The 20,582-nt window shown below is 39.9% G+C and overlaps 1 non-coding gene across 1 annotated transcript; it reads left to right on the plus strand.

Annotated features, from left to right (window-relative positions):
* The first annotated feature begins 1,482 nt into the window (after positions 1–1,482).
* LOC138082465 (small nucleolar RNA SNORA70) lies at positions 1,483–1,618 on the plus strand. The gene has a single exon (XR_011145095.1). It is a non-coding gene; the product is annotated as a small nucleolar RNA SNORA70 (small nucleolar RNA).
* Positions 1,619–20,582: the final 18,964 nt, after the last annotated feature.

A 20,582-nucleotide genomic window follows, 5' to 3' on the forward strand; every position in this document is an offset into this window, starting at 1 on the left:
AGAGAAGAGCCTGGTGGGCTACAGTCCATGGGGTCACAGAGAGTCGGACATGACTGAGCGACTAAGCAGACACATACCCACGGGTGGGATTCCTGAATCATATGGTAGCTCTATTTTTGGTTTTCTGAGGAACCTCCATACTGTTCTCCATAGAGGTTTACATTCCCACCAACAGTGTATCTCCTGCTTTTCTTTCTCATTTTCTTTTGCCAGCTCTTTCCCCTCTACCTGACCATTAAATAATAATCCTCAGGATTCTGACCCCCGTGCTTCTTTTGCTCTTCTCCACCATATTTTTTTCTCCAGGAAAGCTCATTTACTCCCACAAAGATCAAGTTATTATCGGCAATGCAGATTTTCTTCTGACTTCCAAACCAACTATTACAGACACGTCTACTTGGATGTCCACAGGCCACCCTCATCTTCACACCTGATTCTTCTCCAAGCTTCCAGATTATAGTGAATGTACTGTCCCCCACCAGCCATCTAAGCAAACATGATGGAAATGTCAGAATTCTTCTAGGCGCCACCTGCCTCTCATTACCCACCCACTTCTGCACACATGCAGCATCTAATTACCAAATCCCTTCAATTCTATCTCCCTAATATCTCTTGAGATCCAACTCCTTTCTCCTCATCCCCATTGCCATTGTGTCAGTCTAGGCTTCCCCCAGTTCTTTTGGGGGGACTTTTAGAAGAACCTTCTAAATGGCCTCCCTGCCTCTAATAACCAACTCCCCTCCACCTCATACTCCATGTCACTCTGAGGGTGATGACAGATTTAAAGAAAGCAAATATGGCCATGTCTTATTTATGAATTTATCGATTTCATTTCCTATAGAATTTGAAGTAAATTAAACGGAGCTTATAAACAAATTAAATACGTACATTTAAAAACAACCAAGAAAACCAGACTTAAACAAAGTTCAAGGTCACAAAGAAAGTTGTAATGAAAAGATATGAGTTAAAATTATATGACTCTGGGCTTCCCGGTGTCCATAACAAAAAAAGAAATACATCAATAACATGTTTACATCATCTATAAAGTGAAAATACTACTTCCTCAGAAGAATCAAAGCTGATTGACAAGAAATAACCTTATGTGAGATTTCTCTTGGAGGGTGCTATTGTTTAGGGCACAACTACAATGAGCCTAACAACAGATTTCTGTAATGTTCTTCATTATACGTCAAGTGCACGTGCCAAAACTGTCAATGAAAACAGTTGTTCTGAAGACTAATGATGCCATTCCCTTACTTAAAATCCTCTGTGGTCCCCCGTTATCATGCAGATATTTACTTGGGGATAAAGTAGCAAGCCCTTTGTGATCCCACTCTGCCTAGCATCATTTCCTGCTGGTCAGCAACCCTCACCCCATGTTAAACTGTATGAGGATCACTTTGCCTGCTTCCTGGGCCTGAAACAGTCTCCATCCCATCCTCACCATCCATCTGAAGAATTCTTGCTCTTTTAAAAAATTTTTTACAGCCAATTGAGCTGACCTTCCTCTATTCCCCATGGGGGCCCCAGTGTGCAATAGCTGCAAACAGCAGCCTCCTTGGTGGTGTATGCAGCCTATGGCCTGTATGGGCTGCCCTAAGGGACCTTGGAGACAACCCTTCTGGTGGACATTTATAATGGGCATGCTATCTCCGGTCTAGGCGCCAGATGGGTATGCATGGTGCCTTTGAAAAGCCCCAGGGCACAGTAGCCATTAACCAAAACATTATGTCCATCCACACCAAGCTGCAGAACAAGGAGCATGTGGTTGAGGCCCTCTGCAGAACCAAGTTCAAGTTCCCTGGCTACCAAAAGATCCACATCTCCAAGAAATGGGGATTTACTGGTTTAATGTGGATGAATTTGAAAACATGGTGGCAGAAAAGAAGCTCATCCCAGGTGGCTACAGGTCAGACACATCCCTAACCATGACCCCTGAACAAATGACAGTCTCTGCAGTCAGCAGAGCCTTAGGGCCGTCCCTTCCTTACTCATAGTTTTTGTTGTGTGCTCAGTTATGTCCAACTCTTTGTGACCCCATGGACTATAGCCTGCCAAGTTCCTCTGTCCATGGAATTTTCCAGGCAACAATATTGGAGTGGGTTGCCGTTTCCTACTCCAGGGGATCATCCTGACCCAGGGATTGAACCCACGACTTCTGTGTCTCCTGAATTGCCAGGTGGATTCTTTACCGCTGAGCCACCTGGGACGCCCCCTCCTTAAGCATACCCACCAGTAAATCCTACTTTTCAGTCAAAAAAAGAATTCTTGCTCTTTCAAGACCCAATCCATGTGTCAACATCCTAAATACCCCTTCCTGCCAATGTTAAATTCTCCCATCTTCTATGCTCCAATAATTACTTTTACTTGTCACTGCTAAAACACTTATCAAGTTGTTGATAAGTACATGTTTATCTCTCTCTTCTACTGGATGGTGTACTGAAGATGAACCCAATTTTTATAGATTTTCTGTAAATATTTTCAGATGAATAAATGAGAGACAAAAGTTACAAAAACAACAAACTCACTTAGACTTACCTATTTTATTAATGTACATAATGGATAAAGCACCCATCTTTCCTGGGTGATAGGAACGTTTTTGTCCAATGAGGTGACTCTGGGTGGGCTTCTGGATGGGGACTGATCATCAGAAAGACCAAATCATGATTAGACAGGTTGGAATTTTCAGTCCTAACCCCCCATTCTTATGAGAAAAGAGAAGGGCTGGAAATCGAGTTAATGTCTTTGATGAACCACCATAAAATTCTAATAGTATGGGGTGCCAAGAGCCTCTAGGTTGGTGAATGCATGGAGATTTGGGGAAACTAATGGACCCAAAAAGGGCATGGGAGCTCTGTGCCCGTCCCACATACCTTGTCCTAAGCATCTCTTCCATCTGGCTCTTCATCGATATCCTTTTATAATCAATTAGCAGACAGTAAGTAAACTTTAAAAAAAAATTCTCTGGCCTTACCCCTCATCGTTCTCTCTCCTGTACTTTTACAACATGCCCCTGTCTTTCAGTTCTTCAACCAAGCTCTTGTCTGTCACTTCCAGAGCCCCAGTCCGTCACTTTTTCATCACTTCTTCACCTAAAACCCCACCTCACCTCCCCAACTCTTATCTATCCTTTGTGTCTCAATTTAGACATTCTTACCTCTGCATTTTGGATTTAACTTCTCACAGCACTCCCATGGTACCGTTCCACAGAGCGTCTCTGTTGCTTACTCGTTAGTCCTGAATGTCCAGCACAATGCCTGGCAGGGAGTTGGCACTCAATAAATGCCTGTTGAATAAATAAGTGGAAGAAAGCAATAACCCAGAGGGATACAGAACAAGCCATCCAAGGACATTATGAGCAACTGAGTGTGAAAATATGAAACAGTGAGAATACAATTCTTGCTAAAAATTGCATGATTATTCCATTAACTCAGACATGATAACATAGTTCTATAGGCCTGTTCTTTTCTGTTCTCTTACATCAATATTGAATCAATATCAACATCAAATAGTGAAAGCAAAAAAGACTTAAGGGATCAAGTTGTGTTCCCTAGAAATATCTTATGATCTAGTAATGGGTATTCTACAAAAAAAAAAAAAATCATTAAATATAAGAATATGTACTGGAATGTCCATGAAAAGGATAAAGAATATAGTCTCCAGAGAACACTTTGGAAAATGCTGCTCTCCCATAGAATTTGATCTAAAGCAACACCTGCCACAGCTCAGACATGCAGGCAGTCCGCGTGCCTGTGTCTTATCTTGTAGCTCAGTCACCATTCCTATCACCGGGGCCGCTCCAAGAAGCGACTCTGCTCAAAGCTGTCCTCGTCCATACACCTCACCCTCTGGCATGCTTTTCCACTCCACCTTCTCATCTTCATTGCTAGCCTCAATCCTCGTTCACATCTCCACTCTAAAATGTACTCGGATTCGCTTGAATTGGAACTTGATTTGAGTGTCGACTCAAATCTATCATTCAAGGCAATGACAAGATCCAAGAGTAATAAAGTCCCATGTGGAAAACGTGTTTCAGCAGAGCATACAATAGGCAGCCAACCAGACACAAACTTTTCTAGCTAATTTATAAGTTTGTACTTACAAGTGGAAGGGCAGGTTGGAATATGAGAACAAGAAAAGCAGGTGAACCACGTTTATATTAAACCTGTATATCAAGTCACAGACTGAACAGATGGGCACACTGATGTTGTCAGACTGTGGAAGAAAGAGCTGTTGACTCCACCTGTGGCTGAAATGATGGGTAGATAAAATAACTATCTGAGCCACATGGTGTTGAATAACTGTGGAGTTTCCTATTCAGTCTCCCTTTCATAAAATATCAGTCAAAACAAACATAGATGCAAGGAATAATGGAAAAATTGGTTCGAAATGTTGGATGAGAGAATTTATCTTTAAAGGTTTTAGTGACGTATTTTGGACTATTTGCTACTTTATATTTACTGTCCACAATATACTGTCATAATTAGCTCTCACTTCTCTTTTTTAATTCATCTAAGCATTTTAGCAGTGCTCTGAGAGTTCCACAACAGTAAAGATACCTTTTCTACTTTAAGGGCCAAAGGACTCATTGATTTTAAAAGAGTGCTTTCCTCCCTGACTCATCACCCCTCCCAAAAATCTAAGATAGGGAAAATAATTTAATTATGTTATGCTCTTGATACCAAAAAAGAGGGAGGGAGAGGAAAGACATAACAAAAGAATGGGGAGACTGAAATATAGCATTTGATAAAATTCAATAGCTATTCCTGATAAAAATTGAAAAGAATTATTTCCTTAACATGATATAGGGATGAATATATTAGAAACCTAGAGCAAATATCTTTCTTTTTTACTCTTTGTTCTGGCCATGCCACACAGTTCATAGGATCTCAGTTTCCCAACCAGGGATGGAAACTGCATCCCTCCATTGGAAGGGCAAAATCTCAACCACTGGACTACCATGGAAATCTACATTTTTCTTTAAAAAAAACAAAACAAGAACACTTTCTTGGGAATTCCCTGGCAGCCCAATGGTTAGGCCTCTGCACCTTCACTAGAAGGGACCCAGGTTCAATCCTTGGTTGGGGAACTAAGATGCTGCAAACCATGCCTGGTGATTAAAAAAAAAAAAAAAAAAAAGAATCACCACAATCTACAAACACGTTTCTTAATAGCAAAATGTTAGAAACATTTCCTTTAAAATAAAAAATAAGAAAAGGATATTTAATATCACTACTGCTATTAAACATTGTATTGAAAGTCTCAGTCAATGCAATCAGAAAATAAAAAATGAAGCAAAAGTGTTAGAAAGAAAGAAACAAAACTGCCTCTGTTCCTTGTCTCTGACAGCTGTAATCAATTAGCAAAGTTTAGTGGCTTGAAACAGCACAAATATATTATCTTATAGTTCCATAGTTTGGAATCCAAAATGGGTCTCACTGTAATAAAGTCAAGGTGTTAGCAGGTCAGCATCCCTTGTTGGTGGCTCTAGAGGGAGAGAAAGACACATCCTTGGATTGTCCAGCTTCTAGTCGCTGTCCACTCCCCTTGGCTCATGGCCTCCTTCCTCTGTTTTTAAAGCCAACATCAGGTCAACTCTTGAGGCTGCCATCTCTCTGGTTCTTCTTTTTCTGCCTCCCTCTTCCTCTTTTAAGGACCTTTTGATTATATGTGTCTACCTCTATAATCTAGGATTCACCCTATTGTAAAGTCAGCTGGTTAGCAAATTAATTTTTCTGCATCTTAATTCTCCTTTGGTGGATAGCATAAAATATTCATATTTTCCAGAGATTTAGGACATGGACATCTTTGGAGGTTCATTATTCTGTTCACTACCTGCCATTATTCACAGATTATTTGAATTATTTGTGTATATAGATAAATTTAAAGGAACTACAAATTATCAGATTTTGTAGTATTGTCATTTGCTAAAATTTTTAAGTAGTTACAGCACCAACATTTTTTGTAAAATAAAGATGCCATCTATATCTCATACCTTTCTCATGCTATATTAGTAAGAATACTTGAAACTCTTCTCAATATGGTAATATTTAAATATTTATTGACTTCTATTCATCTTCAAAATATTAAGCTATTTGAGGATTTCCTGAAAGAGCATGTGACAGGCTGTTATTTTATATACTGTCACACTGAATCCTCATAATGCTGAGAAGCAAATATTATTCTCTCTCTTTTACAAATAAAAAAGCTGAGACTCAGAGAAGTTGGATCACTGGTTATCCAGAAATAAGTCACTGCATGAGTATCTTAATGCAAGACAAACATTACAGCTCTGCAAAGTTCTACCGCTGTACAGTTCCATCTCTCTGCCCTCTCGGAGGTACTTGGTTCCACCAACATTTCTTCCACCCTGAAATGACATGATTCCATATGTGACTAGTGATAGTAAATAATAATAACGCTTTAAATTTACACAGCATTTTGTGTACTTAAGCCGTTGTCATATCAATTACATCTGATTCTCACAACATACAAGATGAATAACAGTATATTAATATTTTGTGTGAGAAAAGGATTCAGAGAGGAATATTGGCCCAGATGACACAGTTTTTCCTAGCAGACCATAGAACCAGAGTCTCCTAACTTCTAGAACACTGTCCTACACCAAGAAATAAAGTGTGAAAACCTGCAAAACACACAATGTTCCAAAAGCTTTTTTAACATGTATTTCCATGAGATGTTTGGGGGCAGGAAATAATCTATTCTAAAGTCTCATCATTTTCTTCTGAGTTTCTTTTGAGGGGGTAATATTAGGAGTAAATTATTTCTAGAATGTTCTTAATTGATGTTTGAAGTCTTTCTTGGCATTCAAAAGGCCAATCATTTAGTGTTGCTGGAGTCAAAAGGCCTGTATTTGAATCCCTGTTTGACCCCTTACCATGGCAATTTATCTCAGCTCAGTGGGCTTCAGTGTCCTAGTATGTAAAATGGGAATAATTTCACTCCCTCGAGGCAGTGAGTTAATACAGGCTTCCCTGGTGGCTCAGATGGTAAATAATCTGCCTGCAATGTAAAAGACCTGGGTTAGATCCCTGGTTGGGAAGATCCCCTGCAGGAGGGCATGGCAACCAACTCCAATACTGGAGAATTGCCTGGAGAATTCCATGGACAGAGAAGACTGGCAGGGTCTGGGGTTGCAAAGAGTCGGACGTGACTGAGCGACTAACTCTAGACTAGACCAGTGACTTAATACGTACACAGGCTTAAGTCAGGGCCTGGCCCAGAGTCAGTACTCAGTGAGCACTAGCTATTATTCTCTACAGAGCAGAAGCCTTGCGTATCTGTTATCTTAGTGAAAGATTACAGCAATCGGAAGGTTCCAATCTATATTCGTTGTTAAAAGCTAAATGCTTTCTCTTGCATTTCAGTGATGCTTTTACCATCACAAAAGCATCTGTATAATGTAAGCACCAACTCCAATAGGAGAGCTAATGGGAAGGATAAGTAGTTTTCTTCTCCCCTCAACCCAGCTTTATTGAAATATAATTGACAAATAAAAATTGTATATATTTAAAGTATATAATATGGTGTTTTGATGTATGTATATGTTTTGAAATGACTGCCAAAATCAAGCTAATTAGCATATTCATCACCCTACATGGTTACCACTGGCGTGTGTGCATGATGAGAATACAGTATTATTAACCATAGGCATTAGACTCTTCATGAAACTGTACACTAGACCTCCAGAATTTATTCATCTTACATAACAGAAACTTTGGAATTTTTGCACCCATTTTGCCTACTCCTTAGATCCTGGAAACTACCATTCTACTCTCTACTTTAATAAGTTCAACTTTTCTGGAGTCCACATATAAGTGAGATCACACAATATTTTTCTTTCTTACATATATCACATCTTCTTTATTCATTCATCTGTTGATAGGCACTTAGGGTGTTTCCATATCCTTCCTTAAAATTTTATTTATTTATTTATTTATGGCTGCGCTGGGTCTTTGTTGCCGCACAGGCTTTTCTCTAGTTGCATCGCGCGGGGGCTACTCTCTAGCTGTGGTGTGTGGGCTTTCACTCCATTAGCTTCTGTTGTTTCAGAGTATGAGCTCTAGGGCACATGGGCTCAGTAGTTGTGGTTCCCAGGTTCCAAAGCCCAGGCTTAAGAGTTGTGGTAGAAGGGCTTAGTTGCCCCAGGCCTGTGGGATCTTCCCAGATCAGGGATCAAACCTGTGTTTCCTGCGTTGGCAGGTGTATTCTTTACCACTGAGCCACCAGGGAAGCCCCTCCGTATCTTGACAATTATAAATAACACTGCAGGTAGTTTTCCTCTATAACTTGAGTTCAAAACAAATATCACCACTAAAGATAGTTTATTATTGACAGGGGAAATATATGGGACTCAGGAATGAACAATGAGAGGAAAGACCATCAAAGGACAGCTGCATTAAGAACCATTGAAGTAGAGGCATTTTGGTACATTTTCACCTGTGTGGTTTGCACAGTGCAATCAAAGCTGGGCAAGCTAGAATTCCAGTGTCTTTGTTAAGCAGCTCCACACGCCAGAACACTCTGAACTTTTGTGTTCCAAGGCTGGCACTACACGATGTACTGTAATAGTAACAAAGACACAGAGATAAACACCAAGCTTAGGGTACTGAAACTTTCATGAAATAGTCTCTTCCTGTTAAAGTTAATAGTGCATAATTTTATTGACACTCAATAAAGGCTAACTCATAAACTCTTCTGCCATATAGCAGTTCAGTGCAGGCTTGTGTTCTCTTAAAGACGTTTGAATTTTATCTAAAAGCCAGCTAGCACTGAAGCTCAACAAGAAGTTAGTAAGTAACTCTAATGACATTTCCTCTGCAGAGGCCATGCCTCTCACTCACATGCACTTGAGCTATTTTCTGATACTAGCAATAGGTTCACAACAAACCAAGAAAACACTCTTCTTCAAGATCCTTTGAGGCGACGGCTTGAATCTAAGGGATCTGCCAACCCATCCAAACCTAACGGGGTTCTTAGTTCAATATCACATGGGCTCTGTGACCAAACTCTACTCCATCAGTTCAGCTCAACAAATAGTCACAGAAGTTGCTATCAAGGTCTGTAAAAATAAGACACAAAGAGATTCTACAAGTACAGAGGTAATAGTAATAGCTGTCATTTAATGAGTGTGCACTGCCTACCAGCATGCTAAGTCATCACAAACATTATCTCATTTATATCACCCTGGGATTTAGATATGATTTTTTAAATTTTATTTATGTTTATTTTTGGCTGCACTGGGTCTTAATTGCTTGACGTTTCATTCTGGGCTTTCTCTAGTTGTGGCAAACAGGGGCTACTCTCTAGGTGTGGTACTTACCTAGACTTGCTGCTGTGGCTTCTCCTGTTGGAGAGCATAGGCTCTAGGGTGAGAGGGCCTCAGCAGTCGCAGCACAGGGGCTTAGTTCCTGGACCAGAGATAGAACCTGTGTCCCCTGCATTGGCAAGAAGATTCTTAACACCTGGACCACCAGGGACCAACAATAGAAACTATTGGCCTCAGCTTACACGTTACAAAACTGAAAGAAATCTTGAGTGATTTCCTCCAAGCTCACACAGCTAGAAAATAGCAGCGCCAGAATCTGAAACGAAGCTGATTCTCCACACTCACCACGAGGCTAAAACTAATGGCCTTGCAGTCAATTTAAAGTTAGAGGTGTGTTCAGGGTATATAGTGTGGCACAAAGGGCCATTTTGGCCAAACTCCCTTCATTTCTCACTCTGCAGGTCAAGAACGCTGGAAAGGATTATGGCTGGATGCAAGGAAGGAAGCTACAAACCCTAAAAGACTCCAAATGCATGCACACTTCTAACAACTGGGAACCGGAAGGGTGATCATCCCCTCCTCTCTAAGACCAGAACCAGAGTTAGGAATCACACTACTTGCTAAAAAGGTTTTCTGTCCTCCCATCACAGAATTCTGAGGGCTAACGGCTTCTTAAATAATCTCACCAATAGAGGGCAGACCCAGAATGCCCAGAAAACTGTACCCTTAAATGCCCTTGGACCCAGTTTCCTTAAAAGCTCACATATAATAAAGAGTTGTAGCTGCCAGTCCTTCTGGTTATATTAGTGGCCCCAAATTTATTTCATTTATTTGAAGTAAGGTCTTATTTTTAAGAGAACAGTATCAAAAACAAACTTCATGTTTCTACAAGTTCCCAATCCCAATAATGCAAAGATTAGAACAAAACTTACATATACCATTAGCAGGCTTTCCCAGCAAACCCAAGGACAGATGTGTATTTGATAAAACTCAGAAATCTGAGGGCTAACTGGCAAAGATTAGTTAAAATAAATAAGCTATAAACAAAATATTTGCCCTAGAAAGGCCTACCTACTTGAAAACTGGCAGGAAAAAAATTGCCTTAGTGCTAGTAAATTCTTTTTTGGTTTTATTTTATTTATTATATATTTATTTCTGGCTTCACTGGTTCTCCATTGCTGCATGCAGGCTATTTTCCAGTTGCAGTGCTTGGGCTTCTCATGGGGTGACTTCTCTTGTTCTGGAGCACGGGCTCTGGAGCATGGGCTGGGTAGTTGTGACCTACACTAGCTTAGTTGCCTCATGGTATGTAGGATCTTCCCACTAATAAATCCTTGACTTTTTAAAATTAAATGAATTATATGCTTTCTAAAACAATAACCAGAGGCGGTCCTAAGATGGTGGAGGAACAGGACGGGGAGACTACTTTCTCCCTCACAAATTCATCAAAAGAACATTTCAACGCTGAGTAAATTCCACAAAACAACTTCTGAATGCTGGCAGAGGACATCAGGCACCCAGAAAAGCAGATCACTGTCTTCAAAAACAGGTAGGAAAAAATAGAAAAGACAAAAAAAAGAGACAAAAGAGGCAGGGAGGGAGCTCCGTCCTGGGAAGGGAGTCTTAAAAAGAGAGAAGTTTCCAAACACCAGGAAACACTCTTGCTACCGAGTCTGTGATGAGCCTTGGAAGCACAGAGGGCAACATAACAGGGAGAAAAAATAAATAAATAATTAAAACCCACAGATTATGAGTCCAACGGTAACTCCCTCAGCAGAGAAGCTGCGCAGACGCCTGCATCCACCACGAGCAAGTGGGGGCTGAGCAGGGAGGCGCGGGCTGCAGTGCTTCTTAAGGATCGGGCCCGAATGCCCCGAGTGGAACCAGAGTGAACTAACTTGGGCTAGCAAACCAGACTGTGGGATAGCTACCACGCGAAAAGCTCTAGCATAAGACACCACCAGGACTGCGCACAGAACAAAGGATGGAACAGAAATAGCCAGCTGCAGACCATCCCCCTCCAGTGACAGGCAGCCAGAGCTGGAAGGGCTGGAAGGGAGCAATCGCAGCCCCAGAGAGACATTAATTACCAAACAGCAAGCAGGCTTCTTCGCTAACTAAGACTTCTGGACTTTTGGGGTTCTGGACAGTCACCATCCGCCTAAGAAGGGATGCCAGTTCTACACCCAGAAAACTGACCAGCAGGGACAGGAAAGGCGATAAGTCATAGCGACCACGCTCGCCAAACACCCAAGGTACTCGGACCTGGGAAGGGCACAAAACGCATGCCCAACCGAGTCTGTGCCTCTGGGGACTACCTGAGTGCCTGAGCCTGAGTGGCTTAGACCTGGGAGGTGCATGCAGCCCAGTGCCGGCCTCAGATGGTTCCCGGTGGAGCAACCTAGAGCCTCAGCGGTGTGCCCCGTGAGTGAGGGTAGGCCCAGTGTGGCTGAGACACTGCGAGCACACGCCAGTGTTATTTGTTTGCAGCGTCCCTCCCTCCCAACAGCGCGACTGAACAAGCAAGCCTTAAAAAAGTGTCTACCACCGCCCTCTTTGTGTCAGGGTGGAAATCAGACACTGAAGAGACCAGCAAACAGAAGAAGTGAAAACAGAGGGAACCGCCTTGGAAGTAACAGGTGCAATAGATTAAAACCCTGTTGTTAGTACTGACTATATAGGAAGGAGCCTATAGATCTTGAGAAATATAAGCTGGACCAAGGAGCTATCCAAAAATGAACTGACCCCACACTGCCCACAACACCACCAGAGAAAGTCCCAGATATACCTTTACTATTTTTACAATCATTCTTTTTTTGTTTGTTTTTTCTTTTCTTCTTTTTTTTAACATTTTTAAATTTTTAAGCCCTCTATTTCTCCTTTAATTTTTATTTTTATAACCTACTATTACTTCTCAAAAAAAAAAGAACCCCTATTTTTAAGGCAAATGCCATATATATTTTTTGTGGCTGTTGTTGTTTTTTAATAATTCTTGTGACTTTGGTTTTTTTTTCTTTCTTCTTCTTTTCTTTAATATTGTATTTTTGAAGATCCAACCTCTACTCTAGATTTTTAATCTTTGCTTTTTGGTATTTGTTATCAATTTTGTACCTTTAAAAACCCAATCTTCAGTACCCATTTTTACTTGAGAGCGAGATTACTGGCTTGACCGCTCTCTCTTCCTTTGGACTCTCATTTTTTCTCCACCAGGTTGCCTCTGTCTCCTCCCTCCCCTTTCTCTTCTCTACCCAACTCTGTGAATCTCTGTGTGTTCCAGATGGTGGAGAACACTTAGGGAACTTGTTACTGGCTGGATCTGTCTCTTTCTTTTTCATTTCCCTCTTTTATCCTCCTGGCACCTCTGTCTCCTTCCTCCCTCTCCTCTTCCCTGTATAACTCCGTGAACATCTCTGAGTGGTCCAGACTGTGGAGCGCACTTAAGGAAGTGATTACTGGCTAGCTTGCTCTCTCCTCTTTTGATACCACCTCATCTCATTCCAGTCACCTCTAACTACCCCCTCCCTCTTCTCTTCTCCATGTAACTCAGTGAACCTCTCTGCGTGTCCCTCAATGTGGAGAAACTTTTCATCTTTAACCTAGATGTTTTATCATCAGTGCTGTATAGATGGAGAAGTCTTGAGGCTACTGTAAAAATAAAACTGAAAACCAGAAGCAGGAGGCTTAAGTCCAAATCCTGAGAATATCAGAGAACTCCTGACTCCAGGGAACATTAATTGATAGGAGCTCATCAAACGCCTCCATACCTACACTGAAACCAAGCACCACCCAAGGGCCAACAAGTTCCAGAACAAGACATACCATGCAAATTCTCTAGCAACACAGGAACACACCCCTGAGCTTCAATATACAGGCAGCTCAAAGTTACTCCAAAACCATTGTTATCTCATAACTCATTATTGGACACTTCATTGCACTCCAGAGAGAAGAAATCCAGCTCCAGCCACCAGAACTCTGACACAAGCTTCCCTAACCAAGAAACCTTGACAATCCATTGATACAACCCCACCCACAGCGAGGAAACTCCATAATAAAGAGAACTCCACAAACTGCCAGAATACAGAAAGGCCACCCCAAACGCAGCAATATAACCAAGATGAAAAGATGGAGGAATACCCAGCAGGTAAAAGAACAGGATAAATGCCTACCAAACCAAACAAAAGAGGAAGAGATATGGAATCTACCTGATAAAGAATTCCGAATAATGATAGTGAAAATGATCCAAAATCTTGAAATCAAAATGGAATCGCAGATAAATATCCTGGAGACAAGGATTGAGAAGATGCAAGAAAGGTTTAACAAGGATCTAGAAGAAATAAAAAAGAGTCAATATATAATGAATAATGCAATAAATGAGATCAAAAACACTCTGGAGGCAACAAATAGTAGAATAATGTAGGCAGAAGATAGGATTAGTGAAATAGAAGATAGAATGGTAGAAATAAATGAATCAGAGAGGAAAAAAGAAAAACAAATTAAAAGAAATGAGGACAAGCTCAGAGACCTCCAGGACAATATGAAATGCTCCAACATTCGAATTATAGGAATCCCAGAAGAAGACAAAAAGAAAGACCATGAGAAAATACTTGAGATAATAGTTGAAAACTTCTCTAAAATGGGGAAGGAAATAATCACCCAAGTCCAAGAAACACAGAGAGTCCCAAACAGGATAAACACAAGGTGAAACACTCCAAGACACATATTAATCTAATTAACAAAGATCAAACACAAAGAACAAATATTAAAAAGCAGCAAGGGAAAAACAACAAATAACACACAAAGGGATTCCCATAAGGATAACAGCTGATCTGTCAATAGAAACTCTTCAAGCCAGGAGGGCATGGCAAGACATACTTAAAGTGATGAAAGAAAATAACCTACAGCCCAGATTACTGTACCCAGAAAGGATCTCATTCAAATATGAAGGTGAAATCAAAAGCTTTACAGACAAGCAAAAGCTGAGAGAATTCAGCACCACCAAACCAGCTCTCCAACAAATACTAAAGGATATTCTCTAGACAGGAAACACAAAAAGGGTGTATAAACCCAAACCCAAAACAATAAAGTAAATGGCAATGGGATCATACTTATCAATAATTACCTTAAACATAAATGGGCTGAATGCCCCAACCAAAAGACAAAGACTGGCTGAATGGATACAAAAACAAGACCCCTATATATGTTGTCTACAAGAGACCCCCCTCAAAACAAGGGACACTACAGACTGAAAGTGAAGGGATGGAAAAAGATATTCCATGCAAATAGAGACCAAAAGAAAGCAGGAATAGCAATACTCATATCAGATAAAATAGACTTTAAAACAAAGGCTGTGAAAAGAGACAAAGAAGGACACTACATAATGATCAAAAGATCAATCCAAGAAGAAGATATAACAATTATAAATATATATGCACCCAACATAGGAGCACCGCAATATGTAAGACAAATGCTAACAAGTATGAAAGGGGAAATCAACAATAACACAATAATAGTGGAAGACTTTAATACCCCACTCACACCTATGGACAGATCAACTAAACAGAAAATTAACAAAGAAACACAAACTTTAAAGGATACAATAGACCAGTTAGACCTAATTGATATCCATAGGACATTTCACCCCAAAACAATGAATTTCACCTTTTTCTGAAGTGCTCACGGAACCTTCTCCAAGATAGATCACATCCTGGGCCATAAATCTAGCCTTGATAAATTCAAAAAAATTGAAATCATTCCAAGCATCTTTTCTGACCATAATGCATTAAGATTAGATCTCAATTACAGGAGAAAAACTATTAAAAATTCCAACATATGGAAGCTGAACAACACGCTTCTGAATAACCAACAAATCACAGAAGAAATAACAAAAGAAATCAAAATATGCATAGAAATGAATGAAAATGAAAACACAACAACCCCAAACCTGTGGGGGCACTATAAAAGCAGTGCTAAGGGGAAAGTTCATAGCAATACAGGCATACCTCAAGAAACAAGAAAAAAGTCAAATAAATAACCTAACTCTATACCTAAAGCAACTAGAAAAGGAAGAAGTGAAGAACCCCAGGGTTAGTAGAAGGAAAGAAATCTTAAAAATTAGGGCAGAAATAAATGCAAAAGAAACAAAAGAGACCATAGCAAAAATCAACAAAGCCAAAAGCTGGTTCTTTGAGAGGATAAATAAAATTGACAAACGATTAGCCAGACTCATCAAGAAAAAAAGGGAGAAAAATAAAATCAATAAAATTAGAAATGAAAATGGAGAGATCACAACAGACAACACAGAAATACAAAGGATCATAAGAGACTACTATCAGCAATTATATGCCAATAAAATGGACAACGTGGAAGAAATGGACAAATTCTTAGAAAAGTACAACTTTCCAAAACTGAATCAGGAAGAAATAGAAAATCTTAACAGACCCATCACAAGCACAGAAATTGAAACTGTAATCAGAAATCTTCCAGCAAACAAAAGCCCAGGTCCAGACGGCTTCACAGCTGAATTCTACCAAAAATTTCGAGAAGAGCTAACACCTATCCTACTCAAACTCGTCCAGAAAATTGCAGAGGAAGGTAAACTTCCAAACTCATTCTATGAGGCCACCATCACTCTAATACCAAAACCTGACAAAGATGCCACAAAAAAAGAAAACTACAGGCCAATATCACTGATGAACATAGATGCAAAAATCCTTAACAAAATTCTAGCAATCAGAATCCAACAACACATTAAAAAGATCATACACCATGACCAAGTGGGCTTTATCCCAGGGATGCAAAGATTCTTCAATATCCACAAATCAATCAATGTAATTCACCACATTAACAAATTGAAAAATAAAAGCCATATGATTATCTCAATAGATGCAGAGAAAGCCTTTGACAAAATTCAACATCCATTTATGATAAAAACTCTCCAGAAAGCAGGAATAGAAGGAACATACCTCAATATAATAAAAGCTATATGACAAATCCACAGCAAACATTACCCTCAATGGTGAAAAATTGAAAGCATTTCCCCTAAAGTCAGGAACAAGACAAGGGTGCCCACTTTCACCGCTACTATTCAACATAGTTCTGGAAGTTTTGGCCACAGCAATCAGAGAAGAAAAAGAAATAAAAGGAATCCAAGTTGGAAAAGAAGAAGTAAAACTCTCACTGTTTGCAGATGACATGATCCTCTACATAGAAAACCCTAAAGACTCCACCAGAAAATTACTAGAGCTATTCAATGAATATAGTAAAATTGCAGGATATAAAATAAACACACAAATCCCTTGCATTCCTATACACTAATAATGAGAAAGTAGAAAAAGAAATTAAGGAAACAATTCCATTCACCATTACAACGAAAAGAATAAAATACTTGGGAATATATCTACCTAAACAAACTAAAGACCTATATATAGAAAACTATAAAACACTGATGAAAGAAATCAAAGAGGACACTAATAGATGGAGAAATATGTCATGTTCATGGATCGGAAGAATCAATATAGTGAAAATGAGTATACTACCCAAAGCAATCTACAGATTCAATGCAATCCCTATCAAGCTACCGGCAGTATTTTTCACAGAGTTAGAACAAGCAATTTCACAATTTGTATGGAAATACAGAAAACCTCGAATAGCCAAAGCAATCTTGAGAAAGAAGAGTGGAAATGGAGGAATCAACCTGCCTGACTTCAGGCTCTACTACAAAGCCAAAGTCATCAAGGCAGTATGGTACTGGCACAAAGACAGAAATATAAATCAATGGAACAAAACAGAAAGCCCAGAGATAAATCCACACACCTATGGACACCTTATCTTTGACAAAGGAGGCAAGAATACATAATGGATTAAAGACAATCTCTTTAACAAGTGGTGCTGGGAAAACTGGTCAACCACTTGTAAAAGAATGAAACTAGAACACTTTCTAACACCATACACAAAAATAAACTCAAAATGGATTAAAGATCTAAACATAAGACCAGAAACTATAAAACTCCTAGAGGAGAACATAGGCAAAACACTCTCTGACATAAATCACAGCAGGATCCTCTATGATCCACCTCCCAGAATACTGGAAATAAAAGCAAAAATAAACAAATGGGACCTAATTAAAATTAAAACCTTCTGCACAACAAAGGAAACTATAAGCAAGGTGAAAAGACAGCCTTCAGAATGGGAGAAAATAATAGCAAATGAAGCAACTGACAAACAACTAATCTCAAAAATATACAAGCAACTTATGCAGCTCAATTCCAGAAAAATAAATGACCCAATTAAAAAATGGGCCAAAGAACTAAATAGACATTTCTCCAAAGAAGACATACGGATGGCTAACAAACACATGAAAAGATGCTCAACATCACTCATTATCAGAGAAATGCAAATCAAGACCACAATGAGGTACCATTTTCATGCCAGTCAGAATGGCTGTGATCCCAAAGTCTACAAGCAATAAAAGCTGGAGAGGGTGTGGAGAAAAGGGAGTCCTCTTACACTGTTGGTGGGAATGCAAACTAGTACAGCCACTATGGAGAACAGTGTGGAGATTCCTTTAAAAACTGGGAATAGAACTGCCTTATGATCCAGCAATCCTACTGCTAGGCATACACACCAAGAAAACCAGAATTGAAAGAGACACGTGTACCCCAATGTTCATCACAGCACTGTTTATAATAGCCAGGACATGGAAGTAACCTAGATGTCCATCAGCAGATGAATGCATAAGAAAGCTGTGGTACATATACACAATGGAGTATTACTCAGCCATTAAAAAGAATACATTTGAATCAGTTTTAATGAGGTGGATGAAACTGGAGCTGATTATACAGAGTGAAGTAAGCCAGAAAGAGAAACACTAATACAGTATACTAACACATATATATGGAATATAGAAAGATGTTAATGATAACCTTGTATGCGAGACAGCAAAAGAGACACAGATATATAGAACAGACTTTTGGACTCTGTGGGAGAGGGAGAGGGTGGGATGATTTGGGAGAATGGCATTGAAACATGTATACTATCATGTAAGAAACGAATGGCCAGTCTAGGTTCGATACAGAATATAGGATGCTTGGGGCTGGTGCACGGGGATGACCCAGAGAGATGATATAGGGAAGGTGGTGGGAGGAGGGTTCAGGATTGGGAACTCATGTACATCCGTGGTGGATTCATGTCAATAAAAAATAATAAATAAATTAAATAAATAAAATAATAACCAATAACCTTATCTTTTATAAAATTACCATGACTGATTTGATAGCCATTTCTAAAATTGTAATTAATATAAAACCATTTGATTGTTCAAAAAGTGAAAATTGTCTAGTAGCTGTCTTTCAATATTTCTCAAGCTACCTTCCCCAACCCCACACTTTATTCCAGTCAAAAACACTTGAGCACACAACACATATAAAGCTCCCAGATATGATGAGCAAAGGAAATTCCTGTCCTCAAGGTATGTGCAATCTATACAGACACTATCAACCACTGGAAAGCCCTGGGCGCATACAATAAATTGAATAATGGTAACACACACAAAAAAATGTTGTGAAGGAAATCAAGAGAAATATTAAATAGTTCTTGAACTCATGGTTATTAAACAGAAGAAAGGTTCTTTCATATTCAGTTCAGTTCAGTTCAGTCACTCAGTCGTGTCCAACTCTTTGCGACCCCGTGGACTGCAGCACACCAGGCTTCCCTATCCTTCACCATCTCCTGGAGTTTGCTCAAACTCACGTCCATTGAGTTGGTGTTGCCATCCAACCATCTCATCCTCTGTTATCCCCTTCTCCTCCTGCCTTCAATCTTTATGGTCATGATTTTCAAGCCGTCAATCAGATTTTTCTTAGCACATGAAGACATTCTGACTGGAGAGGAACAGAGGCTCTGGCCCACTTGCAAATTAGTTTGTGTCTGTGTATGGACCTTTTATATAAAAATCTTTCATATAAGGAAGTGTAGACAAACTCACATTACTGATGGACACTGTACAGGCAGAACAGAAGCCTGTCCTGGAGAAGACCAGAGTCCTGGGGCTTGTCCCTGAAACAAGGGGTGACTTTGGGCAGTGGTGACCCTCAAGGTTAGAAGAATTTGAAATGGGGTTTCCCACCAAACATGGAGACTGGTAGTCCTGCTCAGACTTACAAACATTCCAGTAAAGAGTGCAGCTAGATTGAGGAGAACGGCATGCACTTTCTCCCAAAACCTCCACTGATGACCAGCTGTGCTTCCTGAGGTGCAAATGAGAAAGCAGATTGAGGGTTCCAAAAAAGAACAGACGTTTGGAAATAAAGAAATTTTCACTCATTTCAGAGCTTGAAATCAACTATCTATAACATAATGCCTGAAAATAAACCCCTTTTACACTCTTCAAGGTTATCCAAATTTAAAACACATGGATAGTTTAATACCACATAATTATCTCCCCCCTAAATCTCTATCTTCCTGCTTCAAATCAAATACTGTGGCTAATAATCAGCAAAAATCAACTAACACGTATTTTACAAACTTTCCTGGATATAGAACCTTGCTCAGTGTGATCACCATTGCAAAAGGAAGGGAATTGGATGCCTAAGAGCACCAGCATTATGACTCCAAGGAAAAACAAGCTCCAGATAAGCCTGGGTATTTATTACTATCAGCATTATTACCAACTTATTAGAAGATAATGTATTTTTCTAACATTTCCCAATTTAAAAATCATTTCACATTGATTTTATCATCAGAATCTTATAGAACCTATAAGAACTAGTTGGGGAAAGTGCCATGGCCTGGCTGTAAGTCCCCCACAGGATAGGGGACTGAATCCTGCCCCAGGCAGGAGAAAGCACACAGGTCTGAGAAGATCTCTGGACTGCAGGTAATGAGGAGGGAGGCTCAGACCCATTTTATACAAAATGAAGACAGCGACATAGAGTAGGATGGTACCTTTTCAGGGCTGGGGAATAAGACTAACCTCCAACTCTGAGCCTTTCCTGGCATTCCAGCACTACTAGATTTCATGACTTCCTGAGCCAGGAGTGGGAAAGAGTCTGGTTTAGGGCCCAAAATAATTTACAAAAGTATCCTAGCCATTAACCACAAGACCCAACACTTGCAGAGCATTAACCACATCTCAGGACTATACAGATATCTATTTCCTCTCCCTCCCTTCCAGCATCAGCTATCTTACTTTACCTGAGAAAACTGAAGAAGAGAAAACGTAAGATCACATTTTGACCAAGATCACACACCTAAGCTCAGAGCCAGGCCCTGAACTCAGGCCCTCTGCCCACCTAGT

Source organism: Capricornis sumatraensis, chromosome 7 (genome assembly GCF_032405125.1).
Source record: "Capricornis sumatraensis isolate serow.1 chromosome 7, serow.2, whole genome shotgun sequence".
Classification (NCBI taxonomy): domain Eukaryota; kingdom Metazoa; phylum Chordata; class Mammalia; order Artiodactyla; family Bovidae; genus Capricornis; species Capricornis sumatraensis.